Genomic DNA, 17,790 nt, shown 5'->3' on the forward strand with positions numbered 1-17,790 from the left:
CACAAAGCTATTTTAGACCGGTCTATAGTGTTAGACAAGTCTAAAATTTGCTCATAGACTAGTCTAATGCAACTTAGACTGTTTCACAAAAATAAAGACTGACTTAATTTAGACCAAAAAAATTAGACACCTTACCCCCAGGCTAACTTAGGTCTAAGACTCTGTTACATTGGCAACCAGAAGTAACAATTAGTTACATTACAAACAGCCAAAAGAAAAGGGAAAATGGCTCATAATTTGTGGTTTGCTGACGACGTTATGGAGAGAGATATGAGAAGGGAATATTTCCTCTTAAATATTTCTTTTTTGGCATCTTGTACCATGTTTTTGTATCTTTTCTGTACGTCTTTAACGCTCAACGGTCGGTTTAACGCTCTTAACTGTCGTAGCAATCTTTTTTCAAATTAAACATTTCTTCTTGTTACTACATTGTCCGCTAATTTTCCCTGTAACTGTTATACTCCTCCAACAAACACATATTTTCCGCTGGGGGTAAACTGCACTGAGCGGTTGAATGCGCTTACTCGATCCGCCATGTTTTTGTTTTGAAAAATGTCTTTTTACCCAGAATGCATTGCAGTGTAGTCCTACTTAAGATAGTCAGAGTCTTAAGTGCTTTGTGCAACGGTCTGATTTAGATGTCTATCTGAAGTCTGACTATCTACTATATCTAAGCCATAGTCAAAGTCTATCTTTGTGAAACCGGCCCCGCGAGCACGCACTCTCACCGTCTTCAAACTGTCTTGCTCTCTCTCGCTCCCTCGCGCATATTAATCAAAATCAATTGAGAATTGACACAATGGTAAAAGATCGGAAGACCGAAGTTCACGTGGAGCATTTTTGTGCTAAAAAAAAACGTTGCCTTATCTTCTCTGAAAAGCGTTCCACACATTCAGCTGAAATAAAAAACACTTTGAATAAACAAAAGAAAAAAACCTATCCAGTGATTAAATGTTTTCTGCGTTGACACAAATCTTGTGCGATGTCCTAAACTGCCGGGATAATCACACAACGTCTGCCGTGGTCCGCTAATGACTAGGGTTGGGCGGTATTACGGTAATATCGGATACCGCGGGATCTTAAAATAGCACCGGTATCAGTTTCAATACCGTCATTACCGGCACTTATATATAGCATATAATATATATAATTTATTTATTGCCTAAAAAATGCTTATGTGTGGTTGCAGTTTGGCAATATTTCTGGTTCCAACCGAATGAGAAGGGAGAGGCGGTAAATACTGACGAGGCAATTTGTAAATTGTTCCATAAAAAGGTGACCGCGAGAGATGTAAACACCTCTAACCTAATGTCGCATCTCCGAAACTACCACCCACTCACTGCTGCCAGGATGCATTTTGTTCTCGAGTTCATTAAATAAGCGCATTAAGTTTCGTATTTGTTAAAATATTATTATGTTATTTTTTCCATCTTTCTTGATTATGAAAAGTGAACAGCACAAATAAGATGGGATGCATCGGGAGTCAGACGATTTGACCACTTCAATAAATTTAGTTTTGTAAAAGGCCTCTTTAAAACGAATTTCGTTTTGTATAAATTGTATCTTAATTTTAATACATTTTTCATCAACCAATTGCCTATATATTTAATATAATCATGACATGATGGGCGATGGCATGCCGCGGTCACTTGCATTGAAATCTCATAAATTAACCGAAACTTGGAGATGGCGATCGTCAATTTCTTTAAACAAAACAATTCAAAACGAAAAGAAATATAGGGTAGCCTACTCTCTGATTAATCCATGATGTGCATTTCTCTCTATGGCGTTCACAGAGATGGCGATCGTCAATTTCTCAAAACGAAAAGACAAAGGCCACTCTGATTATTTAATCCATGATGTGCATTTCTCTCTAGGCGCGTTCATACGGAGATGTGATCATCAATTTCAGCAAACGAAACCATACAAACCGAAAAGAAATAGACTAGCCTACTCTCTGTAATCCATGATGTGCATTTCTCTCTATCGTTCACTATGGAGATGGTGATCGTCAATTTCTTTAAACGAAACAATTCAAAACGAAAAGAAATATAGTCTGATTAATCAATGATGTGCATTTCTCTCTATATGCGCGCTCACTACAGAGATGGCGATCGTCAACTTCCACCTTTGCAGAAAAGCTTTATTAATAAAAATCAAATGGACACGCGTCACCGGATTACAAAGGCACTTCTTGCTTGTTGCACGCACACAGTATTATGTTGAATAATGGTGGGCTCGGGCTCATAATAACAGTTAATGCCGTCGACCGGACTCAGACACAACGTGCACGGCTTGATTTGTTTTTTTTTTGCCCGATCTGGCATTCAGTTTCTGAACTGTGTAGGCACAAACCAACAGTTTGGTGACGCCGTCTGAGCCCATTATGTCATAATTTTTAATTAGTCACGGTAATACCGTATACCCCGGTAAAATAGGGAGGGGGTTTGACGGTATCAAAATTCGAATACCGCCCAAGCCTACTAATGACACGTCCGATTCGCGAACTAATGACTCCTTTGAACCGATTCCATTTAATGAATGGTTAAAACAACTCATCAGTCCAACACTGAACTCACAAGACGTCTGAATCCGTGTATAACAAACGGTAACACTTTACAATAAGATTCCATTTATTTAACTCTAGTTAACTACATTAGTTAACATTAACTATTAATAAACTGCACTTCTACAGCATTTATTAATCTTTATTAATGTTAATTTCACCATTTATTATTAGCCTACATTATTGAAATCAAAAGTTGTATTTGTTAACATTAGCCTAATGCACTGTGAAGTAACATGAACAAACAATGAACAACTGTATTTTTATTAACTAAGATTAACAAAGATACAGTGAAACACATGGTTCATGTAAGTTAGCTTAATACATTAGTTAATGTAAACAAATCAAACCAGTGGTAAAATCAAAACTTAAAAAAAAAAATTAAAAAAGAGGGAAAGAAAGGATGACAGTGTCCATCGGCCACCACCGAAGACCAATTTTGACCCAGGAAAAACAAGAATTTTGACCCCTTAGCAAACAAGCGATTGCGCCTTTAGAAATGTAACTAGTCGCAAGTTTGCAGTAAAATGTAGTTAGGATGTCGAGGTCAAAACACTATATAAGCTGTGAATCAAATAAAACTTGTGACAACACAGAACTTCTAACATCTCTGAGAAACAACTATATTATCCTCAAATTTAAAGTGGAGTAGCCTTCTGCCACACACCTGACACTTTTTGTTTGGACCCTAATCCGTGCATCATTTTGCTGATTACTCAAACGCAGGGCTTGACACTTACTTTTTTTCGGCAAGTATAAGACGTGCAGCTTCTTTGAAAAATTTAGGAGTGCATGAGTGCATTGCTTCAGTGATGCAATGAAAATGTATCAAATAATTTGTCTTTAATAAAAGGATACAAGGAGACATTTACAAGCAAAATGCACGGCTAATAGACACGGCTCAATCCGAAGGGCGGGATAAACGGCTGTCTTTCAAATTCACTCTGCACGCAATAGGACAGAGCTTCAACCAATCAGAGCGTTTTCCCAACAGCGGAGCTAAACGTTAGTTGATAGATTCAACTTTTGAATCTGGCCGGCAAAACTACGAACACATCTTCCTTTTTTAAGAATGACTTAAGTGCCGTTCTTTGCTTTTTTCTCAAAGAAAAACTTAACTCCAAGTCCTCCAGAGGCGCGGCCAAAGCCGATTTGAAAGACTGTTCGCCAGAAGCAGCAACTCTTCTTTGTTTTCAAGTAGCGTAGCAGGGAACCTTCACAACTCTGTCGTTATTATGTTAAGCCCGCCCCGCCTACTCTATACACGATGTGATTGGCCTGCCGCCTGACCCAATTTAGGTTTTTACAGCTCCGAAAGTCAATGGAGAGTTGCTAGACTACCCAGGCTGCAAAATACATTTTGCTGCCACTAGGGTGCGTCTAGATTTCTAGGCTAGCTATTTTCTGGTTCGGCCTGAAATCAGTGACCAAAACAGACGTTTAATAAGCGGTTCTCTGATGGCACGTTTTGACCGTATTCACCGTGACCTTGTTGACATTGTTTCTACTGGAGTAGAAACAATTCTATAATTAAAAAGTTGATATATAAACTGTCTTGTGTGCAATTTAAATGTACAACTCAGTTTTAGCTATTTGAGTGTTGATTAATAATAAATTACCGTATTGTTCCGAATATAAGATGACCCTGAATATAAGACAACCCCCCTTTTCAAGATGTACCTTTTGGAAAAAGGTTTTTGAAGACCAAATCTTGTCTTTTAAAGAAAATGCTTTATTTGAAAATAATTTTCAGATTCAGATATACTGAAAATGAAAAAGACTGAATGGAAAAGCCCCATAAGCTGAAAAACAAAGTTAAAAGCAGGGAGGCAGATTGGATGGAGGGATTTGTGACAGACCCCATGTGTGTGACTCACAACAGGAGGAGGGACCTTATGTTTCCCTTTGACAACCAGTGCCACCTTTCTAAGCTTATTTTCCTCAAATGTGTAAAAGAACAGATGATGAATTCAATAGAACACCATTATTCTCTGCAGTATAACACCACACACACACACACACACACACACACACACACACACACACACACACACACACTTCAGTGTGGCACACACACCTGCTGGCATAAACGCCGGAACAGACGGACTTCCTACTGAGATCCGACAGAAGGAGATGGTGGAAAAAAATATTTTCCTTGCAGTGTCTGGCCATCAACAATTAGTAGTACGAGAACTTGCATCTCAAACGGCCCTGCTGATTTTAATATTTCCAGAGCACAGTACAGTACACAACCTTAACAAGAATGTGACCTCGGAAGGCTCTGAATAAGCTTGTGTGTTTCTGCATACGTTCATCTTATATTATGCATGCAGTGACCTCAACAAAATAAAGCATATGTTTGAATGTTTGTTTGGATTGTGCACTTTAATTTGTTCGTGGCAAGGTCTCTTTCTTTAAAGTTCAAAATCATAAGATGGCTAGCTACTAGGGCTGGGTGACACAGCAAAAAATAAATAAGTAAAACTCAATATTTCTCTGTCTTTTGATGACATTCAATACATAGCCTAGTTGTTTGTTTTTTCTCTGAAACGGCTTATAATAAGATGATTTACCCTTCAAACGGAGGTACCATAATCAGTTTAAAACAAATCAAGGCATTATTTTGTTTTAAACTAATGATGGTATCTCCATTTGAAGGGAACATCTTATTGTTAGCTAAAAAAGAAGCATCTTTTGAAATAAGTCTCTTATGCTTACACAGGCTAAATTTATTTGATCAAAAATACAGTAAAACAGCAATATTGTAAAATATTATTACAATTTTAGATGACTGTTTTCTATTTCAATATTTTAAAATGTAATACATTCCTATGATGGCAAAGCTGAATTTTCAGCAGCCATTACTCCAGTCTTCAATGCTGATTTGCTTCAAGAAAAAAAAAAGTTATTTATATTAATATTAACCAACAGTTGTGCTGCTAAATATGTTTGTGGAAACCATGATACTGTAAATTTTTTCAGGATTCTTTGATGAACAAGTTTAAAATTTGAATTTATTAAAAAAAAAATTACAATTTCTCGTGCGGGCCGAGAGAACGGTTTTTAATTGTGCCATGCCGAACCAAGCTTAAGTGGAAATATAACAATAACCGTTCCTTACTGTTCTTAGAACAAGACTTCACACTCTACTCTTAATTATTCAAGATGCCCATTAATATGAAAATACATAAAAATGCTGCAGTTACAACAGGGCCTTCAAGCAAAGGAAACAAGAATTCACCTGTGAGTTACCCAGGCTGATGTATAAATGGTTGGCTAATGGCTACACAAACAGAATGATGTCACACCTCCACCTTCGTGTCATGTCTGTGACAGTTGCACAGACGTCCACGGGTTGGCCTGCAAACACAGATGAACTCTGAACTGAGAGAGAGGGAGTGACTTTAGGATAGGGAAGGGTTATTTCTAATATAAAATGTAGAGAGAGAAGAGTCCTCTAATTGGAGATTCTGGCCAAAATCTTTAAACAATGACGCCTCAAAACAGCAAGCGCTAAGGGCTTGGATTCGAGAAAGAGGAGTGCTTGCCAGGACGGCACCCTGCTGGGTAAAAGGACGGCCAGCGACTGACTGATCCCACAATAAGCAATACGAAGTGACAAAAGAACCATTTGGTACCACTGACACTACACGACACTCCAATATGGAGGATTAATGTTTTGATGGTCCATGCATCCGAAGCTTTCCTTCATCCCGAACAATGCAGCCTGCTGGAGTTGAGACAGAGTGGGAGAAAAAGAGATTTTGTCCTAGTATGGTCTCAAAAACACATGCTAGTTTGAATGGGCCATGGACAACATTTTCACACAGCAATAAGCTTGACAATTTAAATGAGATCTTAAACACAAGCATGATTAATTCTCAACTTTTTATAAAAGCCATGAATTCTGCTGCTACAGCCTGGCGAGCGAGTACATTAAGCTCAGAGACGTGTGGGAAAAGTTAAACAACTCCTTAAACAATCCTATATACATATAAATATATAGAAAACACATCTGAGACTGAATTTCTCACAATTACAGTGTTGAGATGTGAAATGAAGAGACTCTGGAAGAACATGAGTTTCCATAGTTAAATGGTCAGGAGCAGCAACCCATTAAAATAAGAGATGCTTCATAAGATTATATTGCTCAGAACAACACTGTAACAATCACTTTCACTACAGTCAACGGTGCTTACTGGCTTGATCTTCGGTGACATTATAAAAGACATAAATAAAGAATCTTTGTAGTTTTCTTGTACCGTTTTTCCCAAAAAAAGTGTTGTACTTAAGCATGCTACATCTGTTCTAGCTACCTGTCCTGGAAATCGCCACTTATGCGATGAGGGCACAAGCTAAAAACATGAATGCAACTTCTGTCACTGAGGACTTGAATAATTAAATAATTATGTAGTTCTCTGGGTAAGTATTGTTAAATTCAAAAACAAACAAACAAACGTGTGCCTCAAGAAAAATATTAATTACTTTAGAAAACGTGATTCCTGAGTTTGTATTTATTTTTTATGGCATTCAGAGGCATTCAACACTCATTTGTTTTTTATTTTTGGATGGGCATGTAATCAGTTTCATTTCAAAGAAGTGAATCTTCTCAGGTTTGGCAGGGGATTGTAGAAAGGAAACAGCCCAAGCTAACCACAGTGATGAGATTTGTCAATGTTAGAGCAAAAACAAAACATCTTCCTCAATCAAATCCCATGCTTTGTGATTTAAAAAATAAATGAATTTGTCAAACGATTAGCACATTGAATTATTCTCTCTCATAATTGGTTCTTGGAACATTTTCAAAGCACTTGGCACAACCCTGTTTGTGGTAGCGTGTAAACAAAATGCGTGCCAGATTATGTGCAATTTAAACATCTAGGATTAAGGGATTAATGATCATGATCTTAATCAATCCAAATAAAAGCAGGTGACATCTTATGACTAAACAGCACAAATACACCATCAATCAAATATTAAACAGGTATGATGCAAATCAAATGAAGACAAGTTTCATGAAGACCACATGGCACAAAAAACATGATTTTTCCTATTGTCATTCACCGCAGCCTTGAATCTGCAATAATACAGTGCTCTGCTCATTAATACAAGAGCTCATTAAACTTGGAAATGTATGATTCAACTCTCAACATCAGAGAACAGCAGTCTCTACAGGTGCACAATCTGTAAATGTAAATCATGCCAAAAAAGCCCCGAGTCTGAAACGTAGTCCCCACTCACCTCACTATGTGCACACACACAATACACACAAATTAGACTCCGTTCAATGAGCACTCTTTTCTATAGGAGACCAGCAAGTCCCATTTGTTTACATGGCACTAATTAAGTGTGCTTAAATGAAGGAGCAAAAGCGCCAACACTAGCTGGGTCTCCATCCAAATGTGAAGCGAATCTTTTCCAAGTTCACAAAAAAACAAAACAAATGCGAATTATGTACGTTTCCATCAGGTTGTTGACTTCTTTAAAGGGATAGTTCACCGATTAGCAATAAGCTTTATATCAGTAGAAAACCTGTATTATTTTCGAATTACCGTGCTTCCCTCCCTCATGTCCCCCTGAGACGAGAGATTTATGTATTTTTGTCTGGAAAAAAAACTCAGATGACGCAAAAATCGGAGGCTTTTTTGGCCAGAGGCTAAAAACTACAGCCAGTAGGAAATAGTTCCGCATGTTTTCAACCCACCCATAGGGGCTGGGATCTCACTCACAGAATGTCCAAATAGTGTCAGCCATGTTTTTCTTTAAGCTAAGCTAACAGGCTCTTGCTCTGTGGAGGAAGCTGAGTAGTAGGGGTGACCAATGCGTCCTCTTTAGGGATGCAACGATACCATTTTTTCAGAACCGATCCGATCCCAAAAATTCTGAGTATCGGCCGATACCGATCCGTACCGATACCAGCGCAGTTTTTTTTTTATCAAGTAGAATTTCTATAACTCTGTGTTGAACTGATAATAAGAACTGAAAAAAGGAAAAACAACAAGAAAAAATATATGATCATAATCTGACATAAATGCTATTATAAACTAGATTAGGATAATTCAGTAAAATTTAGTCTAGAAAAATCACGAGTGCACAATAATTGTATAAAATCTGAAAATTTTGGTAAAAAAAAAAATAGTTTAGTGGGGAACAAATTAGAGACAATAAGTGTAACACTAAATCTGGTAAAACTTAGCAATTAATAGCAATATAGCAAAAATAGCAATTATTTTATATCCTACTATAAAATTGAGACATTTTTTAAATGTATAGCACAGCTGTTTAATGAGGTAGCAACATAATAGATAGGACAGAACAAGAACGGCTATTGATAATCTTTCATTGCGTCACTGTATTATGATAGGAAAGGCTCCAATGTAGTGCGGCACACAGCGCTTATGCACATCCCGAACGCAGAATGATGCGCTTGAAGCAACATGAGTCACAGCGCGCAGCGCGTCGAGTCCGCATTGAAAAGTTTAAAGCACAAAGAAAATACATAATGATGCGTAGTATATTATTCAGTATCTATCTATGCAATAGTCTATTCAGCATTTTCTTTTAACAGTTTTAAATTTCAGTTACTGTGCGCGTGAAGAACAAATAGTACCTGACTTTACTCAGTGTTGTGATCTAACAGACACCCGGTAGAAAGTAACATGATTAAGGTACAGCAATAAAGTCCAGCAAGATAAAGTTGTTTTATGCGAAACCATAGACCTTTATCTACAGATCAAGTATAATAATAGTAACATTGAATCATCTTGGAGAGAGTTTCATCGTGTTAACTGTCGTAACCGAACGCGACGCGCTGTTTGAATGCTGAATGAAGAATGATTGACAGCCGCAGCTGAGGGAAACGTTTACGTGATCTTGAATTTAACGACTTAAATATTAATTTATATCTCACATTATACTATATAATGGCTTCAGAACACTTATAATATTGTGCACGAAAATGTATGGTGCTTTATAATGTTTGTGTGCCTTTTGTGGGGCTTAACAATAACACAGAATAGTATACGCACAATATCGGATTTGGATCGGCCTTGTCTGACCGATACCCGATCCGCCAAAAATGGCAGTATCGGAGCCGATACCGATACCGTCTACGGAGAGCCTGCCCACTCCCTATTAAGTCCTATTGTACCGAATTTTGGTTGTAGTTCCACCAGAGTTCCACTGGGGGCGATCGCCATGAGTGCAAAATGAATGGGAGTCAATGGGGCTAGACGGCTAAATTTGTCTCTTTCACCCGATTGCCGTTGAGAAATCTCAGATCTGATTGTAGATTTTGCAAGTTCAACATGGGTTTTAGGTCAAAAGTTGAATGAACGAGTACTTATGTCGTTTTGATTTCTTACAGGTTGAGTTGTTGTTGCCCATAACACGCTAGCATTCTGCTAATGACGTCAGCATTCTGACGTCATTGACATTTTGAAAGACGTTTTAAAGCAAATAAGTGACTTCTTTGTAATTTCTCTGTAATTTCTTTGCATCTCCTTTCGAATACAACATTCAAATTACTAGACAAAAAATTATATCCTGAGAAAAGTGGATTTTGAGGGGTATAGCGCCATAGACCTCCATTCATTCTGCACTCGTCCTGTGAGCGCCCATGGAATCAGAGTGGAACTGCAACCAGTTCAGAAGCCGGAAGTGTAGTGAGAGTGAAACTTCTCGCCATATTAGACATTCTCTGCCGATACTGAGTATCGGATCGGTGCATCCCTCCTCTTTTTCCCGGACATGTCCGGCCGGGATTTCGAGTTCGCCCAAAATGTCAGGGATTCGGCTTTTGCTTTCTACAGTCGCCATTCATTATGTTTACATGCACACCTTTTGTTTCATTCGGACTGAATTCATTCCGATTGGTGAATCTGAATGTTGTGTTGACATGAACACTAAACAAGTGATCGGTTGATGTGCGTTTTAGCATTGCTAAGAAAATTCCTGTGTTTTCGTCTCGGTCGGGATCCGTGTGAAGCAGAATGTATGACCTGCAAAGCTGGCACTTACGTGTCAGTGTCAAATAATGTAAACATAATGAATGTAATAATAATAATAATAATGAGCGTGGTGCACACACGGAGCGGAAAAGACCCGCTTCATGAAAGCTGTGCGAGAATGAAACCTGATCGCCGAACACGGAGAGGGGCGAGACGGCATATTTTCGGCCTTTTCAATAGCAGCCGCAACAGGAAATCATTAAAAAGAGGCAAAAAAAAAAAGTGCTGCGTTAATTGCGTTTTTTTTTTTACGCGTTAAACATTTCAAGTTAATCGCAAAGATTAACGCGTTAATTCCCCTAGCCCTAATTAATACAAAACAGAATAATAAGATTATCCTTTTGCTACACTTCTCAGCCACACGTCAAGTAGTCACCAACTGAATGTTATTTTGATGTGTATGTGCGTGCGATCACATGTGATGACATTACCGGCACCACTCTCGATTTATCGCATGAACATACAGTAGGCTGTACACATTAACATAATATTCAGTCACTGCTCGATCGGCCCAAAGTCCGCCATCTGACCAGTGGGGAAGGTCTCTACTTGTTACTGTCTTTTCTCGTGGCAAAGTATTTTTGATTAAATGCAATACATTTTCTCATATGTATTTTCTAATTAACTCTTAACCCATTTAAGCCCACCGGCAACTATAGTTGCCGCAGTACATAGTTGTCATTTTCCTTTTGTAAATATTTTTCTAGATGTTGTCCATGTTTTATTTCTCAATGGAATGCAAGCAAACAACCAAATAAAGGATTTCAAGAAAAAAAAAAAGGTATTCACTTCCTCCCTGTCACATGAGGCTGTCAACTTCCTACCCCTATTTCCAGGAAGCAGGGCGAAGGCAAACCCTCCCAAAGAAAGGTCATTTTCATGTTACTAATAAGTATTTTTTGTTGACATATATATATCTACATAATCATGAAGGTCTCTAGAATCAGCCTAACAAAACAAATCTTACAAGAGATCTATAGTTTTTTGTATACTTAGTCAAAAGTCCAAGCGGCAACTATAGTTGCCGGTGGGCAAATGCCTTGTAAGTACATATATCATGGGAAAATGGGGTATACTGTGTTAATAGGTTAATAAATCAAGTTTATTGGTCTTGTTTAGTGCATAAACATAACTTAACCCTTTAAATAGCATCTCTATATAGATTTTTTTTTTTCTTCATTCTATTTATTTGTATTTATTTATTTTCATTTAACTTTTTGATACACAATGCCCTGTTATGGCTACACTTTGTTCTGCACTATGTTCCACAACTTTAACCCTTGTGCGCTGTTCGTTTGCGGTTTACAGTCAGGCTGTTTGGGGTCTGAGAGACCCCAGGCAACAAAATGTTATTTTGTAACAACATATATATTTTAAATAAATGTAATTTTACTCAGTTTATTAATGTTTTTACTCTACATTTGGACATTTTTACTCCACAAAATGTTCCAAAAAAAGAAAAGAAAAAATTCTCCAAAAAGAAAAAAAAATTAATAAAAAATTTGCCTTAGAAAATACCCACATTTCTAACTTTCATTCATGGGGATAACATGGATAATTTGACATGGTTTAGTGTAAGATTTTTGGCCAAATCTTGGATAATGCAGTTTTAAAAGTAAAAAAAACAACAACAAAAAACACTTTAACCAGTAGATGGCTGCAGAGCTCTAAAAGTACTAAAAGTTTCATACTAAAAGACATCTTTTCACAAGTTTTTCCAGTTAGATTCATATCTACATATAATGAAATCACAATTACTTTTTGTCAAAGTTTGGCAGTTTTTGTACTGAAAAAAAAAAAAGTTCCATTGTGATTAGAATCAAACCTGATCAGGATGTTACAAAGAGAAAAGTTGGAGTTTTTAGAGTTTATCATTTATTTCAAACATCTGTTTTTCATATAATTCTACAAAAATAAAGTGTGCCACTTCATTTCTGTCTGTGTGTTCTGTGTTGTTTATGAGGATGAATTTTGTCCATTGATCAAATTCATTTGATTCTAATCATAATATAACATTACTGAAAAACAGATTTTTTTTTCAGTACAAAAAGTAACTTTTATTATTATAATTGTGATTTCATTATATGTAGATATGAGTACAACTGGAAAAACTTGTGAAAAGATGTCTTTCAGTTAGTCAAAAAGCAAATAGCAAACAGTGGTGCTCTGCAGCCATCTACTGGTTAAAGTGATAATTTGTTACTTTTAGAACTGCATTTTACAAAAGATGGGCAAAAATCTTTTAAAAACACTTAACCATGTCAAATTATCCATGTTATCCCCATGAATGAAAGTCAGAAATGTGGGTCAAAAAGACCCTGAACAGCGCACAATGGTTAAGGCAAATGGATTTGTTGTTTGTTGTGTTTTCATATTCAAGAGATTATAAGCTAGATGCAGTTGTTTTTGGGTCTGCATCGAATGTTTTTCGACTTTTATACATAATAAATTTGTTTATAAGTAAAGATTGATCTGTTGAAAGCAGTTATTTTGAGATAAATGCCAAATGTTCTCCTCCTATTCATATTTTACATTGAAGGGGTGCATACAACATATTTGCCCACCGGCAACTATAGTTGCCGCACATTCAAATATGATTTTCAAGAAATAAAAAAAAAACCTGGGGAAAATAAATGCAGAACATGTTCACATAGGACACTATTAACAGGATTATATGCATGAAACCATTCAGAAAAATTTGGGCACAAATGGGTTAAAAACCTTATTACCTTTTGTTTTACTTATTTGGAAATGAGACCATTGTACCAGTCGCCCTGAGACAATTCAAATGATACTAAACATGTATAATACTCAATGATAATCATTCACATTAAACTATATATATTCTTGGGCGAATTCAGGTGATCTTAGCATGAGAGAGAGGGTGAGGGATAAGGGGAAGAAATATAGATTAAGATGATTCGGAGGTGAGACTTTCGTCTTGATAGTGCACAAGGGAAGTTCAAATGTTAATTTCCTTTGTTCTCTCAGAGAGTAGCTCTCTCTTCCAGTTCTTCCAGTTTTTCCAGTCTTACATCCTTAATATCAGGTCAAAAAACAAGATGAGTAACACACGCAAACATATAGGCTACTCCTATTACTGCGCCAATCCAAATTATCTGGTTCGGTTCCCTAAAAAGAGCCGTAATTCCCATCATGAGGAAACAGCCTATCAGTCACGTGGGTTTAATGTCAGGATTTCCATCTCCCATTATTTGCATTAAATCTTTTTCACACAAGTCAAAAACCACCTCAAGCGAGTGTAAAAACTTTTTTGCTAATTCAGGTTCTCTCATCTCTCGTTTCTGATGCGATACTTCAAAATGTGTATAAAAACAGGGTGATGGAAACATAGCTACTGAGCAGTGTTGGGAATGAAGGAACATCTCAGGTTCTGTTCGTCAGTCCCATATTCACATCACAGCCATTACACAAGAAAAAGTAGACATTGAGCAATAAGCATGTCCCCGTCAGGTTCGTCACTTATTGGGGTCCCCTGGAAACATTTCCGTTGTGGTCTGTGCTATTTGCAATGCGTTTCTGTGTTTGGTTGTGTTGTGAGTATTTGGAGCACACGTGTGTTAAAATTGATGAAGATGTTTTTTTCTATTAGTATGTTTTCTCCAGTTGCAGCGTGTTGAGCTCTCTCGGCCACCGTACACGTCTACTACTGCAGAGATGACGAGTCAGCATCGACGACTTAATCTCTGCAGCCGAAGACATTACCAATAAATTATTAAAATGTTTAGACGTTCTCCTTGCTGATTTTTTTTCAAGACACATTCATAATCATTACTTTTGCCGGTGCGCTGTGGCAAGCCATATGCGCTTGAGCACTGATTAGGCTATGTATTATAGGCAATTAAAAGGCTAATTTTTATGATTTATATGGCTTACACGTGCTATTTGTCGACTAATCGCTTGAACGACTACTAGTCGACAAGAAAAATCTTTAGTCGAGGGCAGCCCTACAATTAATGTGACACATTTGAATATAATTATAGTCATGTTAGAATAAAATAGCCTAACTTAACACGATTATAAGTCCGTACAGAGTAGGTGCTTTTTGTGTACGTGTGGTTTCAGTTGTTCCTAATTTTTTTTGTAAATTTAGAATACATTTTAATATGAAAATCTTAAAATCGTTCGTACGCACATTTCACGCACAAATTTGTGCGTACACATGCTTAATGAATGAGACCCAATAAGTGAAACTTGAAGGGAACATCATACCCTAAATGTTATTCCAAAAAACCTCTTCATAATCTTTCATCAAAATATTACTTGCTCCACCTCTGACTTTTCTGTTCTGCTGACATTAACAATCTCTTTCATTTTTCAACCTCTAACCATGCACAGGCCACTTTTTACAGTCATTTCACAGTGGATAAAAATCAAGTCTTACTACCATTTTTCTGAAACAAGTCACATTACGCAAGTAAAATGCCTTACGAGTGCCATTTCTGGTAGACTTTAACAAGCTGAGTCATAAAGGGCACAATACATCTACCCTCGTTATCCTTTTATAGCACAAAAACATGAATCATGCCAAAATAGGGTAAAGAGCAAAGGTTTCATCTTTGAACGATAAGGATCTTAAACAGTAAAGCATGTTACGAGTGCTTCTCTTCATTTGCAATGCAACAGAAGTTGAGCAGTTTATTCTGCCAAGAGGCATTGAGACAGTATCTTGTCATTGGCTAAAAGCATCTCTCAGCTCATCCATCTGCCAACTGGAATTTCTGCTTGTGTTTGGTGATGATCCAGACCAAGAAGCAGAACTCCTTCCAAATGATTTCCATGTGGGGCACAAAATACAATCGTATTACCAAAAGACTACGAGTTGGGCATGAGTCGGCACTGGCTTAAATACCAAAACAGACGAAAAGGGAAATGAAAAACCTGCGGTGTCTAAATTACGCACGCAGAGCGGAGGGACACAAAAACGGTGGAAGATTTTCTCAGAGGAGAGGCTAATTCTTGCACACAAATGCTTGTTTTTGTGCTCCTGAAGGCAGTGTAATAAAACATGCATGCAGCTCAACAGAGAGGAAGAGGCCAGTAAACAGAGAAGCTCATCACGCTTTTCTCCCTCCTGTGGAGCCCTGCGAGGGAGAAAGAGAGCGAGATGGAGAGAGAGCATAAGTGGGAGAGTGAGCTGTGACTGCTTGTTGCAGATCCTGCTGTTTATCTGCCAGCCTGCCTCCACACTGCGCTCATTCAGTCTGAAACAAAGCCCGATCAGCCGAAAGGCTCTGCTAGGACACGCACTACAAAACAGGAATACCAGAGAGAAGAACAGAGATGGACATTGAAAGAAAAGCATAGAGAGGACTAAAGGACAGAGAAGAAAAACAGAGATGCTGTACCTAAACAGAAGCAAACACAGCTCTGAAGGAAACAAGCAGTGAAAAAGAAGAAAACGACACGCAACATTCTCAAAAATGTTTCAACAGCAAGTACACTCACTGAGTCACTCGGTCACACTGAGTCATGCCAGCTATTTTGCTCGGCCCAGAGGATGTGCTCTGTCATTGGCTATGGAAGGACCTCCAAATTTCATCACCGGCCCAGCAGGGCAGCTGTACACTGACAAAACATATGTGAAAAAATTGGCTTGAATTTGCTTGACAACAACATGGGGCTCTAACAGGTTACCAGTACACTAAACAGCCCTGTGTGGCCAAACAGCACTTTTTTTTAATAACCTGAAGGCCCTTTTTACCTATGATTAGCAATAGGGATGAGCACGAGCACGAGGCTGACTTTAAAAAATATATTTGTCTATTTTACTGATTGGTTGCAGCATTTTGGGCGGTACCTGAGGTCTGATTGGTTAGTGTTAGACAGCACGCCTTCCAGACCGGCGAAATAAAGTGAAACTGGATTTGAAACGCAGTGATGCCTGGAATCATTTTGATCACAACCCTCTATGCACACCTTGGCAATATAATCGCCATTGGCTAGTAAACTTTTTAGTTTACTCGCCAGACTGATTGATAGATAGACACATGCATAGATAGACACATACATACATAGCTAAACACATAGCCTACACTTCCACCAAATCAGCTTAAATGTGTAAAATGGCATGTTTTTAAATATCTGAACGTACACTCTTAACATCAGTCATTCAAGCATTATATTATGATAATCAAGCACTATTTAACGATAGAACTCTAGTAATTACAACTAAAACTTGGTAACCATGTAGGAATGCATATTTGACATTTTAGCTGAACTTAGGACTGGTGGTGGTGTTTAAGATATTGTTGGTCATTCAGTGTTTCTGTAAAAAAATAAATTAAACAAAAAAATATATAATAGTAATAGATAATAGTAGTAGTTTTTGACGTAGTATCGAAGAACTTCAAGTGAGTTTTAAGTAATAAAAGAAAAGCAAAGTTATAAACTTAGCAAGACATTAAATGTGCAAAAAAAGAAAGAAAAGTAAACGATTAGTATTTCCAAGTCGACTAGCAGCGAATAGTCTCGCACATCCCTACATTATATAATGCAGATCACAGATCAGGTCACAATATTTATGAACGACATGAACGTTTGTTTGATTAAGATTTTATACATTAATATTCATATAATAGTCACAAACTACTGGTGTAACACAATGAAGCATTACGTAAGGGTTTTGTGAATAACAAATGAAAGTTATTATGAAGTTTATTTATTTTACCAGATACTCATAACACGATCGGTCAGGGCTGCAATCCAGGGATGCCTGCAAAGTAAAATATTACAAATTTCTGTCAAGACAAATATCTTGTGTCATGTATGAAGAATGTCTTGGTTTTTTTTTTGTGGCAATTCTTAATTCAATTAAAAACTGTGCCCATAAAAATAATTACACTTGTGGGGGGCACAAGTGCTCCAAAACAAACATGTTAACACAGAGCCCCGTCTCAAAGATTTGGGAATATCACACTAATGACAACAGTGTTTGCTAGCAGTCTGTCTCTAATGAGGCTAAATTAAGTCAACAGATGTATTCGCACTTTTCTGAGTACAGCAACTGAAAAAAACTGTATAAAAGACTGACAGTAACCCAAGCGTTTTACAGTCGTCTGTGTGTGTTCTGTAAACAATTACCATTCAAAAGTATCTTGGTCTTAAGGAGGTAAGCCACCTGTTCTTAACGCATATGTTCCCTTGACATTCAGTCAAATTCCAAATAACGAAGTAGGCAGTTTGTTACTTTAT

At 37.4% G+C, this 17,790-nt stretch overlaps 1 protein-coding gene across 4 annotated transcripts in view; it reads right to left on the reverse strand.

Annotated features, from left to right (window-relative positions):
- Positions 1-17,790, reverse strand: part of ndst2a (N-deacetylase/N-sulfotransferase (heparan glucosaminyl) 2a) — a 125,905-nt gene that overhangs the window by 95,257 nt on the left and 12,858 nt on the right. Inside the window, exon 1 of one of the 4 annotated variants that reach the window (XM_079854723.1) lies at positions 16,045-16,094. The exons of 2 other annotated variants lie outside the window; for them this stretch is intronic. The gene's annotated coding sequence lies outside the window, so the exon portion shown is untranslated. Of the gene's footprint in view, positions 1-16,044; positions 16,095-17,790 lie in introns of those variants that run through there. One more of the 4 variants, XM_079854724.1, reaches the window with a different exon arrangement.

This window comes from Squalius cephalus, assembly GCF_949319135.1.
Source record: "Squalius cephalus genome assembly, chromosome: 21".
NCBI lineage: Eukaryota > Metazoa > Chordata > Actinopteri > Cypriniformes > Leuciscidae > Squalius > Squalius cephalus.